Source organism: Macaca mulatta, chromosome 1 (genome assembly GCF_049350105.2).
Source record: "Macaca mulatta isolate MMU2019108-1 chromosome 1, T2T-MMU8v2.0, whole genome shotgun sequence".
NCBI classification, from domain to species: domain Eukaryota; kingdom Metazoa; phylum Chordata; class Mammalia; order Primates; family Cercopithecidae; genus Macaca; species Macaca mulatta.
In genome coordinates this window covers 60,979,505-60,996,433 of record NC_133406.1, presented here as the reverse complement: position 1 = coordinate 60,996,433, position 16,929 = coordinate 60,979,505, and the positions used below count along the sequence as shown (strand labels likewise).

Below are 16,929 nucleotides of genomic sequence, written 5' to 3'. Positions count from 1 at the left end.
AAGAATCAATAAGTTTCAAATGACTGAAATCATACAGAGTATGTTCTCATGCAGTGACATAATTAAATAGAAACCAATAGCAATGTAGCTAAAAAATTTCTAGGTATTTGGAAATTAAACAACACAGTACTAAATAAAACACAGGTCCAAAAACCAATGACAGGAGACATTTTAAAATATATCAAACTGAATAATAAAAAGCAAAATAAAATACAAGCATATCTTGAAGATAGTGCAGATTTGGTTCCAGATCACCACAATGTAGCAAATATCACAGTAAAGTAAGACACACAAATTTTCTGGTTTCCCAGTGCATATAAAAGTTGTGTTTACACTATACTGTAGTCTATTGAGTGTACCATAGCAGTATGTCGAAAACATCAATGTATATACCTTAACTTAATTTAAAATACTTTATCGCTAAAAATGCTAATGATTGTCTGAGTCTTCAGCAAGTTGTAATCTTTTTGCTGATGAGTTTTGCACTGATGTTGATGGTTGCTGACTGATCAGGGTGGTGGTTTTAAGTATGTATGGAATGTTATGATAGGATATAGAATAGCATTGGTCAGATATGGAAATGGTGGGGAGACAAAAATATACACGTGAAATAAAACTCAGTATTAAAAAAAAAAAAAAAAAAAACCTGAATGGATGAAGTATCCTTAAAACCAAGCAAAGGGTGGAGTTCCATCTTTAAAAACTGAACAGGCATTTTGGACAACACATTCTTGGCAATGGAATCTGGACAACAGTTATCAAACACAGGAGGGAGTGTTTTCACTTTACATTATAAAAAGGATAGTCAGATATCAACTGTCACAGAAATGAAATAAGGTGAAAATTTTTTAACAAATTGTTTAAACTATTTTCTTAAAGAGGCTTCCTCCACTGCCAGAGATCTTAAATAACGTCCTGGTCAGTCATCCAGAAGCAATTCTTCACATAATTGATGAGCTTGGCTTCCACTTTGGGAAGAGAACCACCTTTTTCTATACCTGCTTGCATTTTTGCTTTTTTTTTTATTATTATACTTTAAGTTCTAAGGTACATGTGCACAATGTGCAGGTTTGTTACATAGGTACACATGTGCCATGTTGGTTTGCTGCACCCATTAACTTGCCATTTACATTAGGTATTTCTCTGAATGCTATCCCCCCCATCCGACAACAGGCCCCCGTGTGTGATGTTCCCCCACCCTTTGTCCAAGTGTTCTCATTGCTCAATTCCCACCTATGAGTGAGAACATACAGTGTTTGGTTTTCTGTCCTTGTGATTGTTTGCTCAGAATGATGGTTTCCAGCTTCCTCCATGTCCCTGCAAAGGACATGAACTCATCCTTTTTATGGCTGCATAGTATTCCACGGTGTATATGTGCCACATTTTCTTAATCCAGTCTATCATTGATGGACATTTGGTTGGTTCCAAGTCTTTGCTATTGTGAATAGTGCCACAATAAACATACGTGTGCATGTGTCTTTATAATAGCATGATTTCTAATCTTTTGGGTATATACCCAGTAATGGGATCACTGGGTCAAATGGTATTTCTAGTTCTAGATCCTTGAAGAATCACCACACTGTCTCCCACAATGGTTGAACTAGTTTACACTCCCACTAACAGTGTAAAAGCGTTCCTATTTCTCCACAACCTCTCCAGCATCTGTTGTTTCCTGACTTTTTAATGATTACCATTCTAACTGGTGTGAGATGGTATCTCATTGTGGTTTTGATATACATTTCTCTGATGAGCAGTGATGATGAGCATTGTTTCATGTGTCTATTGGCTGCATAAATGTCTTCTTTTGAAGAAGGCAGGAATTCAGCAAGCTAGACGAGAGGGTGATTTAGAGGCTTGTCAGTTCCCTGTTAGGGTACACCCCCAAGATCAACAGGGAACTATTAGAGCTACATTTGAGCCTTTTCCTTTTAAATTACTCAAAGAATTTAAACAAGCTATTCATACTAAAAAAGAATGTGGAAAAAATCAGAGAGTCAGGCTGCCAGATAGGGGAGAAAAGAAAACTGCTGAGTCTGAAATATGTCCAATATGTAAAAAAGGAAAACATTGGGCTAACCAGTGTCACTCTAAGTTTGATAAAGAAGGGATCCCAATTTCGGGAAATGCCATGAGGGGCCTGTGTCAGGCCCCATTCCAAACTGGGGCATTTCCGGCTCAGGCGATTCCTTCACCCCTGTACGATATCTGTCGCCCACCACAGCCGGTAGTGCTGCAGTAAATTTATGCTGCACAAAAGCTGTGAGCCTTCTGCCTGGGGAACTCCCGCAAAAGGTCCCAACATGCCGAGTCTAGCTTGGTCAGGGAGACCCTAACCCAGTGGCGCTAGAGGAATTAAAGAGACACACACAGAAATATAGAGGTGTGAAGTGGGAAATCAGGGGTCTCACAGCCTTCAGAGCTGAAAGCCCCAAACAGAGATTTACCCATGTATTTATTAACAGCAAGCCAGTCATTAGCATTGTTTCTCTAGATATTAAATCAACTAGAAGTATCCCTTATAGGAAATGAAGGGATGGGCCAAATTAAAGGAATAGGTTGGGCTAGTTAACTGCAGCAGGAGCATGTCCTTAAGGCACAGATCGCTCATGCTATTGTTTGTGGCTTAAGAATGCCTTTAAGTGGTTTTCCACCCTGGGCGGTGCAGGTGTTCCTTGCCCTCATTCTGGTAAACCCACAACCCTTCAGCGGGCGTTACGGCCATCATGAACATGTCACAATGCTGCAGAGATTTTGTTTATGGCCAGTTTTGGGGTCAGTTTATGAGCAGATTTTGGGGGGCCTGTTCCCAACACCAACAGGAATCTGTGGACCCTTGCCAGCAGGGATGATAGTATTACTTCCAGGAAGGTCTAGTTTAAACGTAAAAGGGGTACAGATACATACAGGAGTCATTGATTCAGATTACAGTTGGGAAATTGACATTGTTATGTCTATTTCTGTTCCCTGGAAAGCAGAGCCAGGAAAGCGCACAGCACAACTCCTGATTGTGTCATATGTGGGAAAGGGGAAAAGTGAAATTAAATGAACAGGAAGATTTGGAAGCACAAATAAACAAGGTAAAGCAGCTTATTGGGTGAATCAAATTACTGATAAACATCCTACCTGTGAAATAACTATTCAGGGAAAGAAATTTAAAGGTTTGGTAGATACAGGAGTGGACATTTAAGTCATTTCTCTACTACACTGGCTGTCCACATGGCCAATTCAACCCACTCAATTTAACATAGTTGGAGTTGGTAAAGCCCCTGAAGTATATCAAAGTAGTTATATTTTGCATTGTGAAGGGCCCAATAGACAACCTGGGACTATTCAACCAATTATAACATCTGTAACTATAAATTTATGGGGGAGAGATTTATTACAACAATGGGGAGCACAAGTTCTAATTCCAGAACAATTATATAGCCCTCAAAGTCAACATATGATGCATGAAATGGGGTATGTCCCTGGTATGGGACTAGGAAAAAATTTGCAAGGTTTAAAGGAACTGCTTCAAGGGGAGAGACAAAGTTCATGCCAAGGTTTAGGATATCATTTTTGATGGTGGCCATTGTTAAGTCTCCAGAATCTATACCTTTAAAATGGTTAACAGATAAGCCAATTTGGATAGAACAATGGCCGCTAAGTAAAGAGAAACTGAAGGCTTTAGAGGAATTAGTTACAGAACAATTAGAAAATGGGCATGTAGCTCCAACATTTTCCCCTTGGAATCCTCCAGTTTTCGTAATTAAGAAAAAGTCAGGTAAATGGAGAATGTTAACTGACTTAAGAATCATCAATTCAGTTATACAACCTGTGGGAGCATTACAGCCAGGATTGCCTTCTCCTGCTATAATTCCAAAAAATTGGCCTTTACTAGTCATAGATGTAAAAGACTGTTTCTTTACTATCCCTTTAGCTGATCAAGACTGAGAATGGTTTGCACTTACAATTCCTGCAGTAAACAACCTGCAGCCTGCTAAGCATTTTCATTGTTTCACAGATGGGTCTAGTAATGGTAAAGCTTCTTATTCTGGATCAAAAGATAAAGTTCTCCAGACGCCCTCTACTTCAGTTGAAAAGCGGAGCTTGTAGCTGTAATTGAACTATTGACTGCTTTTAATATGCCTATTAATGTGATTTCTGATTCTTCATACGTGGTTCATTCCACACAGTTAATTAAAAATGCTCAGTTGTCATTTCATACAGATGAATAACTGGCAACAAAAACAAAAAAAGGGGAGAAGCAGGGATTATGGGACAGCAGATACACAATTGAATCTAGCATTATTAACTTTAAATTTTTCAAGCCTGCCCAAAGGCCAGATGTTATCAGCAGCTGAACAGTATCTACAGAAACCAACTGCAAAGACAGAAGCAGAACAACTGATTTGGTGGAAAGATCCAATGACAAAAAGTTAGGAAATAGGTAAAATAATAACTTGGGGTAGAGGTTATGCTTGTGTTTTTCCAGGACTGAATCAACAGGTGATTTGGATACCATCAAGACACCTGAAACCTTATCATGAGCCAAATGCTGAGGAAGAGATTCCAGGAGGATTCCGAGGACCCCTCAGTTGCAGCCATGTCGAGATTGACCCAACTGTCACAAGCAACACTTGTTGAACACAGCCACCCACCTGGGGACAGATCAAGATGCTGTCACTGATGGCGGAAGAAAACCTAGGGAAAGCAGGACAACCAGTCACAATGAGTAATTTAATGGTAGCTATGATAGCGATGATCACCACTGCAGTGAGTATTCCTTCAACAAGGGCTGACACAGAGAAGAATTATACTTATTGGGCATATTTATCAATCTTGGCTGGCAACAATCCCGGGCTGTAATCACCCTATGACACAGTTACACATGCTTTCCGATCTCAGTATTTGTCATAATAAATCTGCTCCTATAATTGAGGTATACTGCCCTCAAAAACCTGTTTGTAAACAGGATTGGACCCAGTTAGAAAAAATGAACATACTTCTTTAGGAAGATTGCATTGCAGAACAGGCAGAGGTGCTGCTCAATGATTCCTATGGAATCATTATTGATTGGACCCCTAAGGGGATGTTTAGCTTGAATTGCACCTCTTAGTCTGCCTGCCATGGCCACACTAGGTTCAGCTGGTCTGAACAAAATGGTCAGATGGTAGAAATAATAAGTACGGCAAAAGTTCCTATTATCTGGAACCATGGCAGTATAGTGGCACCTCAGCCTCAAATGATATGACCCTTCATAGGAGCTAAACGTAAGGATTTGTGGAAACTGTTAATAACTCTTAATAAGACCAAATTTGGGAAAGAATAAAAAAGCATCTAGAAGGACACTCTACAAGCTTGTTTTTGGATATTGCAAAATTAAAGAACAAATATTTAAAACATCCCAGGAACACCTGACATTAATGCCAGGAACTGGAGTGCTTGAGGAAGCTGCAGACAGATTAGCAGCTAGTAATCCATTAAAATGGATAGAAACACTTGGAAGCTCTGTGGTTTCAATAATAATTGTGCTTTTAATCTGTGTTGTTTGTCTTTGTATAGTCTGCAGATGTGGATCCTGACTCCTGCAAGAAGTAGCTCACCGTGACAAAGTTGCCTTTTCTTTTATCGCTTTGCAAATCAAAGAAGGGGGACATGTTGGGAACAGACCCCCTCAAAATCTGGCCATAAACTGGCCCCAAAACTGGCCATAAACAAAATCTCTGCAGCTCTCTGACATGTTCATGATGGTTATGACACCCAAGCTGGAAGGTTGTGGGTTTACCAGAATGAGGGCAAGGAACACTTGACCCAACCAGGGCAGAAAATCGCTTAAAGGCATTCTTAAACCACAAACAATAGCATGAGCAATCTGTGCCTTAAGGACATGCTGCTGCTGCAGATAACTAGCCAAACCCATCCCTTTATTTTGGCCTATCCCTTTGTTTCCTGTAAGGAATACTTTTAGTTAATCTATAATCTATACAAACAATGCTTATCATGGGTTTACTGTTAATAAATACATGGGTAAATCTCTGTTCGAGGCTCTCAGCTCTGAAGGCTGTGGGACCCCTGATTTCCCACTCCACACCTCTATATTTCTATGTGTGTGTCTTTAATTCCTCTAGTGCCACTGGGTTAGGGTCTCCCCAGCCTAGCTGGTCTTGGCAGTCTTTAATCAATCTTGAATTAATTTTTGTATAAGGAGCAAGGAAGGGATCCAGTTTCAGCTTTGTACCTATGGCTAGCCAGTTTTCTCAGCACCATTTATTAAATGGGGGAATCCTTTCCCATTGCTTGTTTTTGTCAGGTTTGTCAAAGATGGTTGTAGCTGTGTGATGTTATTTCTGAGGGCTCCGTTCTGTTCCATTGGTCTATCTCTCTGTTTTGGTACCAATACCATGCTGTTTTTGTTACTGTAGCCTTGTAGCATAGTTTGAAGTCAGGTAGTGTGATGCCTCCAGCTTTGTTCTTTTTGCTTAGAATTGTCTTGGCAATGTGGGTACTTTTTGGTTCCATATGAACTTTAAAGTAGGTTTTTCCAATTCTGTGAAGAAAGTCATTGGTAGCTTGATGGGGATGTCATTGAATCTATAAATTACCTTGGGCAGTATGGCCATTTTCACTATATTGATTCTTCCTATCCATGAGCATGGAATGTTCTTCCATTTGTTTGTGTCCTCTTTTATTTCATTGAGCAGTGGTTTGTGTTTCTCCTTGAAGAGGTCCTTCACATCCCTTGTAAGTTGGATTCCTAGGTATTTTATTCTCTTTGAAGCAATTGTGAATGGGAGTTCACTCATGACTTGGCTTGCTGTCTCTTATTGGTGTATAGGAATGCTTGTGATTTTTGCATATTGATTTTGTATCCTGAGATATTGCTGAAGTTGCTTATCAGCTTAAGGAGATTTTGGGCTGAGATAATGGGGTTTTCTAAATATGCAATCATGTCATCTGCAAACAGGGACAATTTGACTTCCTCTTTTCCTAAATGAATACCCTTTATTTCTTTCTCTTGCCTGATTGCCCTGGCCAGAACGTCCAACACCATCTTGAACAGGAGTGGTGAGAGAGGGCATCCCTGTCTTGTGCCAGTTTTCAAAGGGAGTGCTTCCAGTTTTTGCCCATTCAGTATGATATTGGCTGTGGGTTTGTCATAAATAGCTCTTATTATTTTGAGATATGTTACATCAATACCTAGTTTATTGAGAATTTTTAGCATGAAGAGCTGTTGAATTTTGTCAAAGGCCTTTTCTGCATCTATTGAGATAATCATGTGGTTTTTGTCCTTGGTTCTCTTTATGTGGTGGATTATGTTTACAGATTTGAGTATGTTGAACCAGCCTTGCATCCCAGGGATGAAGCTGACTTGATCATGTTGGATAAGCTTTTTGATGTGCTGCTGGATTCGGTTTGCCAGTGTTTTATTGAGGATTTTTGCACCAATGTTGATCAGGGATATTGGTCTAAAGCTCTCTTTTTTTTGTTGTGTCTCTGCCAGGCTTTGGTATCAGGATGACGCTGGACTCATAAAATGAGTTAGGGAGGATTCTCTCTTTTTCTATTGATTGGAATAGTTTCAGAAGAAATGGTATCAACTCCTCTGGTAGAATTCAGCTGTGAATCCGTCCAGTCCTAGACTTTTTTTGGTTGGTAGGCTATTAATTATTGCCTCAATTTCAGAGCCTGTTATTGGTCTATTCAGAGGTTCAACTTCTTCCTGGTTTAGTCTTGGGAGGGTGTATGTGTCCAGGAATTTATCCACTTCTTCTAGATTTTCCAGTTTATTTGCATAAAGGTGTTTATAGTATTCTCTGATGGTAGTTTGTATTTCTGTGGGATAAGTGGTGGTATCCCCTTTATCATTTTTTATTGTATCTATTTGATTCTTCTCTCTTTTCTTCTTTATTAGTCTTGCTAGCAGTCTATCAATTTTGTTGATCTTTTCAGTAAATCAGCTCCTGGATTCATTGATTTTTTGAAGGATTTTTTGTGTCTCTATCTCCTTCAGTTCTGCTCTGATCTTAGTTATTTCTTGCCTTCTGCTAGCTTTTGAATTTGTTTGCTCTTGTTTCTCTAGTTCTTTTAATTGTGATGTTAGGGTATTGATTTTAGATTTTTCCTGCTTTCTCTTGTTGGCTTTTAGTGCTATAAATTTCCCTCTACACACTGCTTTAAATGTGTCCCAGAGATTATGGTACGTTGTGTCTTTGTTCTCATTGGTTTCAAAGAATATCTTTATTTCTGCCTTCATTTTGTTATTTACCCAGTAGTCATTCAGGAGCAGGTTGTTCATTTCCCATTTAGTTGTGCAGTTTTGAGTGAGTTTCTTAATCCTAAGTTCTAATTTGATTGCACTGTGGTTTGAGAGACAGTTTGTTGTGATTTCTATTCTTTTACATTTGCTGAGAAGTGCTTTACTTCCAACTATGTGGTCAATTTTGGAATAAGTGCAATGTGGTGTTGAGAAGAATGTATATTCTCTTGATTTGGGGTGGAGAGTTCTGTAGATGTCTATGAGGTATGCTTGGTACAGAGCTGAGTTCAAGTCCTGCATATCCTTGTTAACCTTCTGTCTCATTGATCTGTCTAATGTTGACAGTGGGGTGTTAAAGTCTCCCATTATTATTGTGTGGGAGTCTAAGTCTCTTTGTAGGTCTCTAAGAACTTGCTTTATGAATCTCTGTGCTCCTGTATTGAGTGCATATGTATTTAGGATAGTTAGCTCTTCTTGTTGAATTGATCCCTTTACCATTACGTAACAGCCTTCTTTGTCTCTTTTGACCTTTGTTGGTTTAAAGTCTGTTTTACCAGAGACTAGGATTGCAACCCCTGCTTTTTTTTTTTGCTTTCCATTTGCTTGGTAGATCTTCCTCCATCCCTTTATTTTGAGCCTATGTGTGTCTCTGCTCATGAGATGGGTCTCCTGAATACTGCACACTAACAGGTCTTGACTCTTTATCCAGTTTGCCAGTCTGTGTCTTTTAATGGGAGCATTTAGCCCATTTACATTTAAGGTTAATACTCTTATGTGTGAATCTGATCCTGTCATTATGATGTTAGCTGGTTATTTTGCCTGTTAGTTGATGCAGTTTCTTGCTAACAAGGATGGTCTTTACAATTTGGCATGTTTTTGCAGTCGCTGGTCCTGGTTGTTCCTTTCTATCTTTAGTGCTTCTTTCAGGAGCTCTTGTAAGGCAGGCCTGGTGGTGACAAAATCTCTCAGCATTTGCTTTTCCATAAAGGAATTTATTTCTCCTTCATTTATGAAACTTAGTTTGGCTGGATATGAAATTCTGGGTTGAAAATTCTTTTTTTTACCAATGTTGAATATTGGCCCCCACTCTCTTCTGGCTTGTAGAGTTTCTGCCAAGAGATCTACTGTTAGTCTGATGGGCTTCCATTTGTGGGTAACCCAACCTTTCTCTCTGGCTGTGCTTAACACTTTTTCCTTCATTTCAACCTTGGTGAATCTGACAATTTTGTGTCTTGGGGTTGCTCTTCTAGAGGAGTATCTTTGTGGTATTCTTTGTATTTCCTGAATTTGAATGTTGGCTTGCCTTGCTAGGTTGGGGAAGTTCTCCTGGATAATACCCTGAAGAGTGTTTTCCAACTTGGTTCCATTCTCCCCATCACTTTCAGAAACACCGATCAAACATAGATTTGGCCTTTTCACATAGTCCCACGTTTCTTGGAGGCTTTGTTCATTTCTTTTTACTCTTTTTTCTCTAAACTTCTCCTCTCACTTAATTTCATTAAATTGATCTTCAATCACTGATACCCTTTCTTCCACTTGATCAAACTGGCTATTGAAGCTTTTGCATGCATCATGTAGTTCTTGTGCCATGGTTTTCAGCTCCATCAGGTCTTTTAAGGTCTTCTCTACACTGTTTATTCTAGTTAGCCATTTGTCTAATCTTTTTTCAATGTTTTTAGCTTCCTTCCAATGGCTCTGAATATCCTCCTTTAGCTCAGAGAAGTTTGTTATTGCCGACCTTCTGAAACCTACTTCTGTCAGCTCATCAAAGTCATTCTCCACCCAGCCTTTTTCTGTTGCTGGTGAGGAGCTGTGATCCTTTGGAGAAGAGGTGCTCTGGTTTGTAGAATTTTCAGCTTTTCTGCTCTGGTTTCTCCCCATCTTTGTGGTTTTATCTACCTTTGGTCTTTGATGCTGGTGACCTACAGATGGGGTTTTGATGTGGAAGTCTTTTCTGTTGATGTTGATGCTATTCCTTTCTGTTTGTTAGTTTTCCTTCTAAGAGTCAGGTCCCTCAGCTGCAGGTCTGTTGGAGTTTGCTGGGGGTCCACTCCAGACCCTGTTTGCCTGGGTATCACCAGTGGAGGCTGTGGAACAGCATATTGCAGAACAGCAATTATTGCTGCCTGATCCTTCCCCTGGAAGCTTCATCCCAGAGGGGCACCCTCCTGTATGAGGTGTCAGTTGGCCCCTACAGGGAGGTGTCTCCCAGTTAGGCTACATGGGGGTCAGGGACCCACTTCAGGAGGCAGTCTGTCCATTCTCAGAGCTCAAACACCATGCTGGGAGAACCACTGCTCTCTTCAGAGCTGTCAGATAGGGACATTTAAGTCTGCAGAAGTTTCTGCTGCCTTTTGTTCAGCTATGCCTTGCCCCCAGGGATGGGCTCTACAGAGGCAGCAGGCCTTGCAGAGCTGTGGTGGGCTCTGCCCAGTACCAGCTTCCCTGGCCACTTTGTCTACCTACCCAAGCCTCAGCAATGGTGGATGCCCCTCCCCCTGCCAGGCTGCTGACTCACAGGCCAATTTCAGAATGCTGTGCTAGCAGTGAGCAAGGCTCCATGGGTGTGGGACTCACTGAGCCAGGCATGGGATATAATCTCCTGGTGTGCCATTTGCTAAGACCATTGGAAAAGCACAGTATTTGGGCGGGAGTGTCCCGATTTTCCAGGTACAGTCTGTCACGGCTTCCCTCAGCTAGGAAAGGGAAATCCCCTGACCCCTTGCACTTCCTGAGTGAGGCAATGCCTCGTCCTGCTTTCATTCACCCTCTGTGGGCTGCACCCACTGTCTAACCAGTCCCAATGAGATGAACCAGGTACCTCAGTTGAAAACGCAGAAATCACCATCTTCTGCATTGATCCCGCTGGGAGCTGCAGACCAGAGCTATTCCTATTCAGCCATCTTGGAATGGGGACCCATATTTTTGCTTTAATGTCTTCTACAGAACTAGGCCCTTTTGGTGTTTTAGGAGTTTTTTTCTGTTTTTTGAAGGATTCTTTTCCTTTTGATCTTGGTGTTGATGATGGTTTTGAGTCCTTTCCATTCTGATTTAACTTCTGTGCATTTTTGGTTGGAGTATCTCATATAGATTTCTTCACTGGCACTTTTTCTTCAGTTTCCTTATCATCAAAATCATCATCATCATCTTCATCATCATCATCATTTGCATCAGCAGCAAGTTTTACTTTTTTCTGTGGAAACTTGCTACCACCTCCAGGGGCAGACTGCTTTCCAGATATGCTTAAGAGTTTCACATCCTCCTCCTCCTCTTCATCTTCTGACTCCGCATCTTACTCCTAAGTGTTGTCCACTAATATGCACTGGCCCTGAATCACACTTCAGCCATAAGACCACTGTTGGTGTGATTTCAAAGCCCCCAAAGGAAACCATTGGCTGTATAGACATTTTCAAAGTGACAGTGTCACTTTAACTGGACTGCCTTCATAATTCATTGCCTCTGCTTCAAAAATGTGCAATTCATCCTTTGCACCAGCCCCTAAACTGACCTTTATTAAAGATAGCTGGTGCTCATTTTCATCATTATCCACCTTAAAGTGATAATCGTGGTTGACCCTCACTTTACAACCAAAAAGATAGCTCTGGAGCCATAGGGGACTCATGTCCACATTCAGGTTTTAAAATGAGTTTACAGTAGTTCAGTTAGATCTTCAGGATCCACTTCTAATTCCAGTTATCTTGCTATTTCCACATATGAAGTCACTTCCTCCAATGAAGTCTTAAGTTCCTCACAGTCATTCATGAGGTTGAAAACAACGTTTTCCAAACTCCTGTTAATGTTGATATTCTAAGCTCTCATGAATCACAAATGTTCTTAATGGCATCAAGAATGGTGAATCCTTTCCAGAAGATTTGCATTTACTTTGCCCGGGTTCATCAGAAGAATCATTATCTATGGCAGCTATAGCCTAACAAAATTTATTTCTTAAATAATAAGACTTGAAAATTGAAATTATTTCTTGATCCATGAGCTGCAGAATGGATGTTGTGCTAGTGGGCATGAAAAGAACATTCTTCTCCTTGTACATCTCCATCGGAACTCTTGGGTGACCAGGCTTATTGTCAATGAGCAATAATATTTCGAAATGCATCTTTTTTTCTGAGTAGCATGTCTCAAGAGTGGGCTTAAAATATTCAGTAAACTGTGCTGTAAGGAGATGTTCTGTCGTTCAGGCTTTGTTGTTCTATTTATAGAGCACATCTGGAGCAGATTTAGCATAATTCTTAAAGACTCTAGAATTTCCAAAATGGTAAATGAGCATTGGCTTCAACTTAAAGCCACCAGCTGCATTAGCCCTTAACAAGAGAGTCACCCTGTCTTTTGAAGCTTTGAAGCCAGGCATTGACTTCTCCTCTCTAACTATGAAAGTCCCAGATGGCATCTCCTTTCAATAGAAGCCTGTTTTATCTACATTGAAAAGTTGTTGTTTAGTGTAGCCACCTTCATCAATGATCTTAGCTAGATGTTCTGGATAACTTGCTGCAGCTTCTACATCAACACTTGCTGTTGCACCTTGCACTTTTATGTTATGGAGATGGCTTCTTCCCCTAAACCTCATGAACCAACTTCTGCTAGCTTCAAACTCTTCTTCTGCAGCTTCCTGACCTCTCTTAGCCTTCCTCCATAGTACAGAAGAGAGTTAGCCTTGTTCTGAATTAGGCTTTGGCTTTGGGAATATCATGGCTGGTTTGAGCATCTGTTCAGACCACTCAAACTTTCTCCATATCAGCAATAAAGTGGTTTTGCTTTCATATTTGTGTGTTCACTGGAGTAGCACTTTTAATTTTCTTCGAGAAATTTTTCTCTGCATTTAAAACTTGACTGTTTGGTGCAAGAGGACCAGCTTTTAGCCCATCTCAGCCTTTGACATGTCTTCCTCACTAAACTTAATCATTTCTAGCATTTTATTTAAAGCAAGAGACATATGACTCTTCCTTTCACTAGAACACTTAGAGGCTACTATTGTAAGATTATCAATTGACCTAATTTCAATGTTTTCATGTCTCAGGGAATAAGGAGGCCCGAGGAAAAGAGAAATGGGGAACAGCCAGTTGGTGGAGGAATTAGAACACACACAAGATGGATCAATTAAGTTTGCTGTCTTTTCATGGCACCCCAAAACAATTACAATAGTAACATCAAAGATCACTGATCACAGATCACAATAACAGATATGCTACTACTAATAATAAAGTTTGAAATGTTTTAAGAATTATCAAAATGTGACGCAGAGACACAAAGTAAGCATGTGCTGTTAGAAAAATGGTGCCAAAAGATTTGCTTGACACAGGGTTGCCACACACCTTCAATTTGTATAAAATGTAACATCTGTGAAGCACAATAAAACAAAGTGCAATAAAATGAGATATGCCTGTGCTGGAAGAAAAAACCTGCCAACCAAGAATGCTAGATCCAACAAAACTGTCCTTCAAAAACAAAGATGAAATTACAACTTTCCCAGATAAATAAAATTTGAGGGAGTCTATCACCACTAGTCCTGACCTACAAGAAATGCTGAAGGGAGTCCTTGACGTTGAGGTAAAGGGATAAAATGCAATTCCAAAAAAAAAAAAAGAAAATATTAAATTCTCTGGTAAATATATAGATAAATATAGAATCTTGTAGTATTGTAATGTGTGTAAATCTCTTCTAAATCTGATATAGAATTCAAAAAACAAAAGCATAGAAAGTAATTATAAGTCTATGGTAATGGATATGCAATATAAAAAAGGTAATTTGAGTCATCAGTAACATAAAGGTGTGGTGGGTTGAGATGTAAAGAACCAGAGTTTTAGGTGCAATTGAAGCTAAGTTGTTAAATCAGCTTAAAACAGATTGTTATGATATTACCCATATTTTTCCAGTCTTCTGCCTAAAGATCTGAATCTACAATTGTCCCAATGGCACTGAATTACTTATTTGATGATTAAGAATGAAAGAGCAGTTTTGTTTGCAGTCCAAAGGCAAACGTCTATGGGGAATTCCAGCTAGGGAACGTGTTATACTCTCTTTTTATTAGTTTCCCCCAGGGAGGAAAGAGTGTGTTTATGGAGAAATCTAATTACAACTTTCTTTGCCCTTTTTGAAATACAAAGGACAGATTTTCTCCTAATTTATCTATGGAGACACACATATATAAGAGAACAGGCAAATAAGTAAGCCAGCAAGCAGGTTTTCTGAATTAAGAGGCTTTAATCAGGAAACCACCACATGGTACTCATTAAAAATACATTGGTAAAATATTAAGAGGTTTTATTTCAAGCAATTGCAATGGTTACCACAAAGACAATAACTATAGAATGCAAGTGTTATGATTTGAATATAGTTTATCCCCACTGAAACTCGTGTTGAGGCTTGTTCCCCATGTAATGGTGTTGAGAACTGGTGGGTCCTTTAAGAGGCATTTGGGTCATAAGCCATCTGTCCTCATGAAGGGATTAATGCCATTTCACAGGAGTGAATTATTGCTCTTCAGCAACTGGATTAGTTACCACAAGAGTGGGTTATTACAAAGTGAGGTCACCCCTCATGTTTTCTCTCTTGTGCGTGTACCCACTCAGTGCTCTCACATGCATTACCACCATGGGACTCCATCCTCCATGTTATGGCGCAGTATGAGGCCCTCGCCAGATGCAGTTGTTTGATCTTGAACTTCCTGGCATCAAGAACTGTGAGCTAAAGAAACCTCTTTTCTAAAAATAAATTACCTGGTCTCAGGTATTCTGTTATAGCAACAGAAAATGGACAAAGACTGTAAAGAAAAGGAAATGAGAGGGGAATCAAAATCTGTGACCACAAAAAAAATTAATGAAACACAAAAGAAATCATCAAAAGAAAAAAGCGGGGGGACAAAAAAAGCTGCAAGTGAAACAGAGCACAATGAACAAAATGGCAATAGTTAAGTCCTTCACTATCAGCAATTCCTTAAAATGTAAATGCCATTATTAACAAATGCCAGCAATTCGATTTGGCAATAATTCCTTGGATATGATACCAAAAGCACTGGCAGCAAAATAAAAAATAGACAAATAGTACTACATAAAACTTAAATTTTTTTACACATCAAAGTAACAGTGAACAGAGAGAAAAGGCAACCTACGGAATGGGAGAAAAGAGTTGCAAATCATGTATCTGATAAGGGGTCAATATCCAGAATACATAAGGAACTTGTACAACTGAACAAGAAAAACCCTGAAATAATCCAGTTTAAAAACGGGCAAAGGATTTAGATAAACATTTCTCCAAAGAAGATATACGAATGGTTATTAAGTACATGAAAAGATGCTCAACATCATTAATCACTAGGGAAATGTAAATAAAACTCACAATGAGATATCACCTCACACCCATCAGGATAGCCATTATAAAAATAACAGAAAATAACAAGTGTTGACAAGGATGCAGAGAAGTTGGAGTCCTCGTGCACCAGTGGTGGGAAAGTAAATTATACAGATGTTATGAAAAACAGGATGGAGTTTCTCAAAACATTAAAAATAGAATTATCATATGATCCGGCAATCTCCCTTTTGGGTATATATCCAAAAGGATTCAAAGCAGATCTCAGAGATATTTGCACACCCATGTTCATTGCAGCATTATTCATAACAGCCAACAGGAGGAAACAACAGATAACTGGATAAGGAAAATGTGGTATATGCACATAATGGAATTTTATGTGCCCTTAAAAAAGAAGGAAATCCTGTCACATGTTACAACATGAATGAAGCTTAAGGACATTATGCTAAGAGAAATAAGCCAGTCACAAATGGACAAATACTGAATGATTTGCTCATATAAAGTATCTAAATTAGTCAGAATCCTCGAAACATAAAGTAAAAAGGCAGTCGCCAAGAGCTTGCAGGAGGTAGGATGGGGAATTAATGCTTGGTAGGTATAGAGTTTCAGTGTTGCAAGAAGAAAAAATTCTAGAGACTTGTTGCACCAGTAAATATACTTAACAGTACTGAAATGTACATTTAGAAACATTTAGGATGGTTTAATGTTGTGTGGTTTTTACCACAATACAAAAAAGAGACTCAGCTAAGAAAATGAACAGGCAAAACCAATGGCTGGTAGAAAACATTCACAGTACATATATCTGAATATGGATTTCTACCCAGAATAATAAAGAACTTCTAACGCAATAAAAATGTGGATGACAGACTTGAGCAACATTTTCAGAAGCAAACAAAGACATATGAATGGACAAAGACATATAAAAAAGTGCTCGACATAATTACTCAGCAGGCAAAGACAAATTAAAGCCATAATGAATCACTACATGCCTACTAGAATGTCTAAAATTATAAAGACTGTCAACACCACATGTTGGCAAGTATTTGACATAACAAAAACTCTCACGTTGCTCTTGGATGTGTGAAATGGCACAACTACTTTGAAAAGTTGCTTGCTTGGTAGCTTCTTATAAAATTAAACATAAAGCTAGCTGATGACTCTAATTTTACACCTATGTATTTATTCAAAGTAAATGAAGACATATGTCCACAAAGAGACGTATACATAAATGTTCATAGAAGCTTTGCATTTCTGATAGCCAAAACTGGAAACAACTCAATGTTGATGAACAGATAAACAAACTGGGATATATTCATAAAATACAATACTTCTTGCAATTAAAAGAAACAAACTACTGATAACCACAAAATGGA

At 39.2% G+C, this 16,929-nt stretch overlaps 1 pseudogene; it reads right to left on the bottom strand.

Moving 5' to 3' along the window:
- Positions 1-743: 743 nt before the first annotated feature.
- LOC100425305 (nucleophosmin-like) lies at positions 744-11,876 on the bottom strand (annotated as a pseudogene).
- Between the last annotated feature and the right edge of the window lie 5,053 nt (positions 11,877-16,929).